General features: G+C 35.5%; 1 pseudogene; it reads right to left on the bottom strand.

Annotated features, from left to right (window-relative positions):
• Nucleotides 1-1,276: 1,276 nt before the first annotated feature.
• LOC111749335 (olfactory receptor 6C6-like) lies at nt 1,277-3,068 on the bottom strand (annotated as a pseudogene).
• Between the last annotated feature and the right edge of the window lie 8,185 nt (nt 3,069-11,253).

The raw sequence follows: 11,253 nt of genomic DNA on the forward strand, positions 1-11,253 counted from the left end.
GCCACTGTCACTATGGTGTTTGTAACCTTTAAAATATCTCATTTAGCTTAAAGTGTTGATCCTCTCCCTTGTCTTCCTAACTCCAAACAACTAAAAAAACGTTCTCAGCACATTTAACAGATCAATCTTTATAAAATAAAAATCTGATCACACTGTGAAAGATCAGCCTCGGAGTCATCTACACTCCATGTTTTTAGACTATCCCATGTGATTTAAAAAGCTATTTTAGGTACAGACACATGGAATTTTTATCTCAGTAATGTATTCACACTAAATTTTCAGGTCTACAGACCAATCAGATTAAGTCCTAATACATTTTAGGTCATAAAAGCTTTTTATGATTTGAAGCTGCCTCTTTTTCTTCCCTTGTTACATACTATTCTGAGTGAGGCAAGCTTTCCCTCCAAGGGGAGCTAACCCTTGTTGATAACTCACTGTGGGCCAGGTTCTGATCTAAAAATGCTTTATACATACTGCCTCATTGCATTCTCAATATAAACAACAAGTAAGAAATATTATTGTATCTATTTCATAAATGGAGAAACTTAGCAACAGAGTTTTAAAATTTGACCAGGCTCACATGTTATCCTGGGTTTATATCTGGCTGACTGGCTTAAAAGCCTACATTCCCATTATAAAGCTATTGACACTTGAACTAGGAAGTAGTGCCTCAAACATTGTGCATGTTGTTATACATATGCCTATAACACCATTTTACTCTTTTTTTCCTATGTATCACAACTGTCATAAGAATTACCCTTTTTTGAGCTGCATTTCTGATACACTGAAATAATTCAACCTTCATTACTATAAGAACACAATTTTGTGTAGAGCTTTACTGTAAGAGAAGTCATACTGTTTGATAACTGTTTCTTTGTCTCTCCATAGCAAGCTGTATCATTCTAAAGAAGACAAAAATTATAACTAGTGTAGTATTTAAGACAAGGTATACCTATAATAAATGCATGTAAACTAATTACACTCATCCAGGCAAATTTGTACAGGAAAAATTAACATATAACTATTTTTTTCATGACCCTGAAGTTGCATGTCTTTGGGATTAAAAGAAAGTTAAAATTTGTGAAAATTTGAAGATGGAACTCTCAATATTAACACTGCAAGAACTATTAAAGAAAAAGTAGGAAAATGTATTGTGCTGAAAGACTTGTTTAAATGCTATAAGAAATTTAACTTACTGAAAGGATAAATTAAGTAAACATGAAAAAAGGAACAAAAAATATATTCACCCTTTCTGTCAAGATTTTAGTTTTTTTCCTTATTTTTTGAAAAAAATGGAAACTTTTTTGAGTGTGTCGTTTAAAGCTTGTTTCACTTGCTTGTTCCTAAGACTGTAAATGAAGGGATTGAGTAAAGGGGCAACTGAGGTATAGATAACAGCTACACCTTTGGATAAAGTCACCCTTTCTGTTGCTGATGGCTTCATGTACATGGAGACACAGCTACCACAAGTAAGGGAAACTACAATCATGTGGGAAGAAGTGAAAAAAGCTTTTGTTCTTTTCTGAGCAGAGAGAATTTTTAGAATGGTCTTGATTATATATGTATAGGAAATAATTACTAACAGTATTGTGACCACTACTGTTATAACTGCTGAAACAAATGAAATCATTTCTAGGAAGTGAGTGTGTGTGCAAGAAATCTACAGGATAGGAGAAGTGTCACACATGAAATGATCAATTACTTTGGAAGCACAGAATTCCAGCTTTAGTCCCAAGACCAATGGTGAAAAGGTAATCAGAAAGCCAGCTGTCCATGAACTGAGTAGAAGTTGGTAGCACACTTTGCTTCTCATAATGATTAAGTAATGCAGCGGTTTGCAGATGGCTACATAGTGGTCATAGGACATGGCAGCCAGAAGGTAGAACAGTGTAACTCTTAACAAAAGAAAAAATAATAATTGAGATGCACAACCATTGTAGGAAAAGATTTTGTTTTTAGTCACAATGGTTGTCAAAAATCTAGGAATAGAGATTGTTGTCAATAAGATTTCTAAGAAGGAGAAATTTTGTAGGAAGAAATACATTGGAATCTTGAGGTGAGGATGCAGTAGGGTGAGGAGGATGATGGATAAGCTCCCCATCATACTCAAAATATAGTTGAGAAAGAGAAATATAAAAATCACAATTTGTAACTGTGGGTCATCTGTGAGTCCCAAGAGAACGAATTCTATCTCCCTTGACGGGTTCTTCGTTTCAGTTTTGAGACCTATTAAACTGACATTAGGAAACAACTCCAAGAGCAGAAAAAACAATTTTTTTAAGCTACATCAGGAAAAAAATCTGATATCCAGAAATGTAAACAAGTGTAAATATTTGCTGCAGTTTAACAAGGCAGATGATACCTAAAATTATAGTGTAGGTCAACCGAAGCATTCTCTATGTATCTTCTGTGTGTGTTTAATAAATTACTGCAAAAAAAAAGCCTTATAAAATCTAGACAGCTTTTCCAGTGTCAATTTACAATGTATGTTCAACAATTTTTATTTTAGGAATTTTTAAAAAATTGATGAAACTTATAGAAATATTGGTAGTTACATATTTTCCTTAACTACAACTGAATTTCTCCAATATATGCCATTAATTCTTTAGTTCCAATGCAGTACTGCTCCATTGTTCCTTTGACTTATTTTCTCTAATTACTATTTTTCTGGTTCCAAATCATTAGTCTTCTCATAATCATTTAAACTTATCATTTTGAAATATCTTCAAGATATAGTTAGTAATTTCAAAATTCTAAACAAATTGGGAGAAAAACTGTAGCTACAGGAAAAATAAAACAAATCAAAATCAATTATTTTTTACTTGATCTTTGTGTTGGATTCAGGTAATTTGTAAATTCTTAAATAATATTTTTTTTCCTGTTTGAGCCGACCACAATAAATAATTTTGTCTTTTTAGTATAAATATGAGGATGATTTTAATAACTAGGTGTTTTAATAACTAGAAGTAATTTAATAAAATCGTTTTGTTATTCAAAGACTAGTATAGAAGTGGTAGTCAATACTCACTTATGATCCTAACTATATTGTTTTTGGCACTCAATGTCATTGTTCTTAAATCCATAAATAAGACTTTTCTCTACAGATGAATAGGCCTAAATTGCTGACTGGATACATTATGTTCAGTAGATGATGGCCTTCTATAGATGTCTAGGACAGAAAAGAGAGCTTTTCTCTTTATTTGAAGGAAGATATTGAGGTGCTATCCAAGCATTCATCTATGTTTCATGTCAAAGTTAATTTACAGGTTTCATATGGTATTTAAATAAATGCATTTGCGAAATGCTTTCCTTATTCATTTTAAAATCATTCATGGGTTATTAATGTATGCTTTTCACATGAAAAAATAATTTCATCTATTCCTGCGTATAAGAATTTTATTAGTTTTCCCTGAATTTCATTTTTCTCACTCTCTACTTGTTGCAATAAACACATCTATTTTCTTATAAGAATTTTGCTTTGTGTTTTAAATGATAGCTATTGGAGAAAAAAAAAAGTACAGTGCTCCTATTTCCAAGTGGCTTTTTTCCCAATATTTTATAGGTAGTGGTCCTTTCTATCTTCATTTTGCTCTGGACGAGAGAGAGTGAGAGCAAGAGAGAGATTGATGAAAAATTCCGAAGTATTGACTTGTGTAAATCTCAAAACCAGAACACAAGGATAGTAGCAATTTTTCTTCTACTCCTTGACTACTGAAAGGATGAGAAGCTGAGTGATCATGAGTGTTTATTTATCAAATATGTATATCTGCACTGCCATTTCTTTAATCCCAGTTTTGCTCTACCTCAGTGGGAAAGGAAACTCTCTGAGTCAGTCAATTTTTGCTAACACCATGTGTCTAGGTGACAAGTCTATATGCTGCTTTCTTAAAAACCTGCAAAACAGAAGCTATTTTTACTCTTCAAAATCTGCTGAATGATCATAGTTACATATAGTAAAAAGTCTATAATGCTACAGTTTATATCAGTCCCTATATAATCAGGCAGCTTTGAGTACTGCATCTACACAGAGCATGTATGATGATCCAGATGTCAATGGTTATAACTATTGTACTTGTAGAACTGCCTTCACCTATGATCTAGGTGACGTACCGTATGCAGGATATATTGATTTCCCTTCTCCTTTAAGGACATATGCTATAAACAAAAGTCAAATAATAGATGTTGAATATTACTGCATTTATAATATGAGAAAACATTCCATTATTTGCATAAGAATATAATTCCAATGTTTTCGTGGGAAGGATTCGAAGCAGAGGGTAGATTTGGAAAGTATATGTATCTGTTAATATCTCCCAAACTACAAAAATCACAGAACCCAGATATTATAGAAAATTCAATTAGAATGCCCTTTCTGGTTACTAAATAGAGGTTTTCTGATTTTTTTCCTTAAATATTTAAACAAACGAAAATGAATCTCTACGAGAAGGGCATTTTAGGAAAGGTCTCAGGTTAAAGCAACCCAGTCTTCGTAACAAAGAATGACTGTGTTTACAATTGTGCACTAACAAAAGCCACAGTTTTATCAATTTGCTCATAAAAGACTCAGGGGAATTAATTGAAATAAAGAGAAGAAAGAGAAAGAAATTTCCTGTGGAAACTGGTGTTTAGGACCTAGCATTTACATCAAGAAAAAAAAAGCCACAAAGCTGTATATTGATTTAAATACATAGCTGAGGGAACACTCTCCCAAAAGATAACTAGAAACGATTTAAACTCTACATGAGATGCCAACAAGATTTCGATATTCCACTCCCCCAGAGCTATATGGGAGCTCTGGTGGGGCAGTGGTTAAGAGCTTGGCTGCTAGCCAAAAGGTCTGTGGTTCAAATCCACCAGCCGCTCCTGGAAACACTATGGGGCAGTTGCACTCTGCCCTATGGGGTCACTGTGAGTTGGAAACTACTCAACAGCAACCAGTTTCACTTTATGTGTTTTGGGTCTGTATGAGTCGTTCTACTGGTCAGAGACCTTATCTCAAACAGGAGCTTTTCTCTTGCCTTCATTAGGCAATATATTAAGATTCCACTAACTTGATTGTGGCCCACCCTGAGGCTTGAGAAGGAGTATTTAAATGGCTCTTATTAATTCTTATTTCTATTCTGAAACCATCTTAAACTTAAAAGTTACAAATACAGAGCAAGAAATTTTTTTGTTTTTTCCTGAATCATTTGATGCCCTATCTCCTGCTCAACACTACATTGTGCATTCCTTACAAAAAGAAAATATCTACTATATAATAATATGAATCCATTTTTAATAAATATTGGAACAGTAGCACACTAACATTGATATATTAAGAACATCCAATATCCCAATCCCATTCAATTTTTTACAAGTTTATAGAGGTATAAATAGCTCAGAGTTATGTTTTCATTTGATTAGCATGACTCTTTAATTTCATTTAATACAGAATGGTTTTCCAGTCTTTCCTTAACTTCCTTGCATGTTGGAGATTACTTTCTGGTAAGCCTATATAATGTCCCTTGATTTGTGTTTTTCTGAGGTTTTTACCTGATTAGATTCCATTAATTTACTTTTTGGCACCAGAATCACGGAAGTGATTCTATTTTTTCTTTGAGTCCTATTTCTTGCCTAACGTGGTGATTGACAGACTTCTCCACCATGAAAGTAATGTTTTATATTTCTAATTAATTAACATTTAATGGGAAGGTACTTTGAATACTCTGGATAAATCAGTCTTCATAAAACTTTCAACTTACTCATTAATTACTTAATATCATTATGTACTCATGGTTTCCAGTTTTATTTACAAACAAATATGTCAATCATCTATGTAGCTTATATATTTAATTTTTACCTCAATTTTTACTTTAATTTCAATTGGTTCCATTTTTTAAAAAATTCCTGCTGTTCAATAGTCTTATATCTGTACTTAGATATCCTGGGAAAAGTATTTTAATCAAAATATTAAACATTCTTCAGTATAGTTTGTGTGAATTCTTTCAAATTCTTTAGTTTTTATGAGTCTATTCAGCAGTTATTGCTTCTGTTTGCTATTACTTGGTGACCTCTTAAACATAATATAAAGCATTTTATTGTGAAGCCACATTATTTAGAATTTATCTGTGTCTATTTCAGTAGGATTGTCATTAGAAGTTTGTGAGGCCGTGGGATTAAGTTAACGAGAGTGAAACGACTAGAATGGAAATAATGACAATGTTGACACGATGTGAAGAATGTAACGATGTCACTGAACATTATCTATAGAAATTTTTTAAATGGAAGAGTATTTTGCTATGTATATTTTTACCAAAAATGTGATAAAATATTTTCAAAAGCTGGTTCAGCTATATTAATATAAATCAGTATAGATATTTTTCATAATGACAAAAAGTTATATTCATCAAGAAGATAGAACAATTCCAAATTGATATGCACCATGTCAAAGTATTGGAAATTAGAAATTTACAGTACTACAAAGAGAATTAAAAAAAAATAGGCATTTTGGAGATTTAAATAGCTCAGCAATTATATACAAAGCAAAAATAAAATAAAGATATAAAATATTTAAATTATGTGATTAATGAGCTCAACCAAGTCGAACTAACTAGAACGCTGTACTTAACTACACACTTATAATTTTCAAATGTTCATGAAATGTTTATTAAAAATTTGACTATATGCTAGGCCATAAAATAAGACTCAACTAATTTCAGATAATTTAAGTTAAATAAAGCATATTTTCTGACTTCATAGAATTTTAAAAAATTATACCAGTACAGTTGTAAATATAAATGAAATGGGGTGTTTTTAATAATATTCAAAGATAACTAGAAATCCAAATATGCATGGACATTTAGGCAATATTCTTATAAATAATGTATAGGTAGAAAATGAAATCACAATAGGAATTAGAATACTTACAATTGAATGAAATGAAAATAATAAAATTACATATCAAAATTTGTAAATGCAGGTCAAGTTAGCATTCTAAGAAATTGTATGGCCTTAAAAAAACACATGAGAGCAGTGGAATAGGCTGAAAGTTCATCCGTCTTGATGGATGATCTAAGTTTCCATCCCAAATATTTTTTAAAAATGGCAAATTACATTTTAATTTGAAAGAAAATAGAGAGCAGGAGAAACAAACAAAATAAAACACATACAATACATTAGGGAGTATTAATAGAGCTAAAAAGTAGTTAATTATAAGAATAATAGAATACATATATGCCCTTACGATAAAGAAAATGAAAATACATGTATCCGATATAAAAAATATTGAGGTGATTTTACTTCCTAGTTTATAGATCTTATCACGTAAGAGGACTGTTTGAAAACTTTATGACACTGGAATTGAAAATATTGATGAAATGGACTATTTATGAGGGAAGGACGTGGGGAAGTAACTTTCCATAGCTCTCACAATATGAAATAGTCAGTCTGAATTGTTTCATAAGTATAAAAGTTGTTACATTATTTACTATCTTCTCACTAAGAAATTTCATATAGTTTTCCTATAAAGTGCCTAGTTCTTTGCTTTTATTGTCATTGTTTGTTTGTTTTATTGTTTTGTTTTGAAAAATTCTTGGAGCCCTGGTGGCACGGTTGTTAAGAGCTACAACTGCTGATAGGGAAGCCAACATGATGCTATGGACAGAAGCACCATGCTGTCCCTCTGCAGCAAAGACCCCCAAAACTAAGTAAAACGGACACAAATGTCAATCCTGGAACCCTAAGCATCAAATGAAGGGAAAGAATTTTTTCAAGCACTGAATGGGATAAGAAACTGACGGAGAACAGAGAATGAGGAGAACTATGGAGTGGAGGCTCCCTACCAGCTAAAGTGGCACAGATTTGCCATCTTGGGCTATAACTGCCAAGGAATGCAGACAGGGAGTACAGGAAGGCAACTTCATAGGGCTCCCAACAGGAATTAGAGCACTCAGCAAGCAGGGATACACGCTTTCCCACCCCTCACCCTTCTTCCTTCTACGTGGCCTCCTCCATTTTCCAATGGGCTACAGTCACTCGGATGGAGAGACACCAGTTCACTGCTGCCCAGGTCCTCCCCGACCCCACCAGCTGGCTCCTTCAGTGCCGATTATTATTTTTATTATTATTATTGCCTTTCTTTGTTTCTTCTCTCTGTCTCCTTTCCTTCCTTTTCTTTCTTCCATCCTGTCAGCCCCTTTGCTGTCCCCATCCTTTATTGACAAGCTATGCCACACTGCTGGGTTGGAGAGCCACTGGGACATCTTCCTCAGTTTTGTGCCACCCCCACTGGCCAGTTCTCTTGGCAACATTTTTTTCCTGCTTCTCTCTTTCTCCCTACCTTCCTTTGCTTTCTCCCACCCAGCTACCCCCATGTGCCGTCCCCATCCCTTCTTGATGGGCCGTATTAGCACTGTTCAGCTAGAGAGCTGCCAACATGGCCTCCCCAGTTCTGTGTAGCCCACACTGGCTGGGTCTCTCAGCCCGTTTTTTTTTTCAGATTTTTCTCTTTCTCTTCCTTCTTTCCCTATCTTCCACCCACCTAGACCCATGTGCTGCCCCCATCCCATCTTAACAGGTAGTGTTGCACCTCTGGGCTAGAGTGCCCTGGATCCATGCTGCTGTCGCTGGTCGGCTCAGCACCATATATATATTTTTTGTTTCTACTCTCTCTCTTCCTCCTTTTCTGTTTCCCACCCGTCTAGTCCTATATAGCGTCCCTGCTCCTTCTCAAAAGGCCTTACTGCACCACTCGGCTAGTGAGCCACCAGCACACAGCCTCCCTGGGCCTACATTATCCCCACCAGCCAGCTCCTTAATCACAATATTGTTTTAGTTTGTTTCCTTTGGTCTTTTCTTTTTTTCCAGTTTCTTCTCTCCCACCCCCACCTCCTCTTCCTTTCTCCCACACACCTAGCCTTGTGTGCCACTCCCACCCTCTCTCAAAGAGTTGTGATGCACCACTAGGCTAGAGAGACACTGACACGCTGCTTCCCCAGTTCTGCATCACCATCACCAACTGGCTTCCTCAGCACAATTTTTATTTGTTTTTGCTTTTTTTCCTTTTTGTAATTGTTTCTTTTGTCTCTCTTCATTCCTTCTTTTTCTTTCTCCTGCCCACCTAGCCCTGTGAGCTGCCCCCTCCTTATTGACAAGCTTGCTGCACCACTTGGTTAGAGAGCCTTTGGCACACGACCTCTCTGGGTCTGCACTACTCCCACAGGCTGGCTCCCTCAGCACCATATTTTTTTCTTTTTCTTTTTTCTTCTCCCCTTTCCTTCTTCCTTCCACCTAGGCCCTGCACTGCCTCCACTCTTTTCTGACAGGCCATGCCACACCAGCCGATGAGAAAGACAGCAGCTTGTCATCACGCTGCTTCCACCCTGCCCCCAACAGCAGGCTCCTTCAGCACCATATTTTTTGTTGTTGTTGTTTTGTTTCCTCTCTCTGTTTCCCTTCTTTCCTGTCCTTTCTCCAGTCCATCTAGCCCCATGTACTGCCCATGCACCTTCTCAACAGGCTAAGCTAGGTTCTCTCAACTAGAAAGTCACCAGCACATGGCCTCCCTGGGTATGCCCTGCCCCACCTGATGAATTCCACCACACTGCCATTGTATTTACTTCTTTTTCTTTTGCCTCCCCATTTTTTGCTTTGTTTTGATTCTGTTTCTCTGTCTCTTATTTCTCTTCTTTCTGTCACCTGCTTAGTTCCACACATTGCATTCTCCCCTTGTCTCCTGACTATCTACACCACACACAAAGTACCTTGCCCATGAGAGGCATCGATGCAAACCCCTGGACCTCTGAACCACATTGGCACTTCCCTGTCAGCCCAAGTTCATGTTGCAAATGATCCTTCCTTCTCTCCCCTCCCTACTGGACCTTCCCAGCTGCATCATAGCTGAGCAACCAGCCTTGCACACCTGGGCAAGGTGGTGAGAAGTATGCCCACAGACAAGCAACAAAACGCACTCAGCCTGCCTGATCAGATATAACCAAATAAAACAAATAACAGGATGAAACAAACAAATCTACAATCAATAAATGAAGAAAATAATTCCTGAATGTCTTGGAAACAATAGATAATATCAAAACATATTGAAAACAATAGGACAGGATGAGTCCAAAAAGCAACAAAAATAAAACATTACATGACCTCTGGTAGAAGTAAAGGCACTGGAATTACCTCATAGGAAATTCAAAAGTGTAATATTCAGGACTCTCCAAGAGATTAAGAAAGAGATGAAGGAAAAGGCAGACAAAACTAAGGAAAAAATAGACAAAATTATGGAAAATACAGACAAAAATCAGGAAAAACACAAAGCAAAGGAAGAATTTGGAGAAACAGTATAAGAGCAAAATGTCAAAATAAATAAATAATTAGAAATCATACAAAAACAGTAATTAGAAATCCAGAAGACAAAATAATTTTAGAAATGGGCAGTGCAATAGAAGGTTTCAGGAGCAAATTTGAAACAAGGGAACACAAGATCAGTGAAATCGAAAACAAATCCTTGGGTACCACTTTGTTTGAAGAAAAACCTGAAAAAAGAATAAAGAAAATCTGAGAACCATGTGGGATACAAACAGAAGCAAGAATTTGTGAGTGACAGGAATTCCAGAACAGGGGGAGAAAATGGAAAACACAGAGAGAATTCCTGAAGACTTGCTGACACAAAGCTTCCCTAATGTAATGAAAAATGAAAAGCTGACCATACGAAAACATATCGTAATTATACTTGCCAAAACCAAAAACAAAAAAAGAATCCTGAGAGTAGTTGAGAAAAATGAAAAGTCACATACAAAGGGGACACTATAAGACTAATCTCTGATTACTAGGCAGAAACCATGAAGGCAAGAAGGTAATGGGATGACATATAAAAACTTGAAAGACAATTTGTCAACTAAGAATAATACATTCTCACTCAAATATGATGGTGAAATTAGGAAATTTCCAGAAAAACAGAAATTAAGGGAATATGTCAAAACCAAACCAAACTTACAAGCATTATGAAAAGGAGTTCTTCAGTTAGAGAACCAACGACATCAGACAACAATCTGAATCTAGGACACAGGAGAGTAACAGCCAGGTGTCAACCTAGCTAATGAGCACTAAAGAACAAAAGAAAACTAAAAGATTTACAGCAGGGAACAAGAGAAGGCAATCTGCAAATGACAACAACATCAGAACAATAAAAGTGAGAATAAACAGTGTAGGTACAGGATTTTCAAATGGAAAGGAAGTCAAGGTGATATCATGTAATAAAAGACTGGTTTA

The sequence above is a fragment of the Loxodonta africana genome (assembly GCF_030014295.1).
Source record: "Loxodonta africana isolate mLoxAfr1 chromosome Y unlocalized genomic scaffold, mLoxAfr1.hap2 SUPER_Y_unloc_1, whole genome shotgun sequence".
NCBI classification, from domain to species: Eukaryota; Metazoa; Chordata; class Mammalia; order Proboscidea; family Elephantidae; genus Loxodonta; species Loxodonta africana.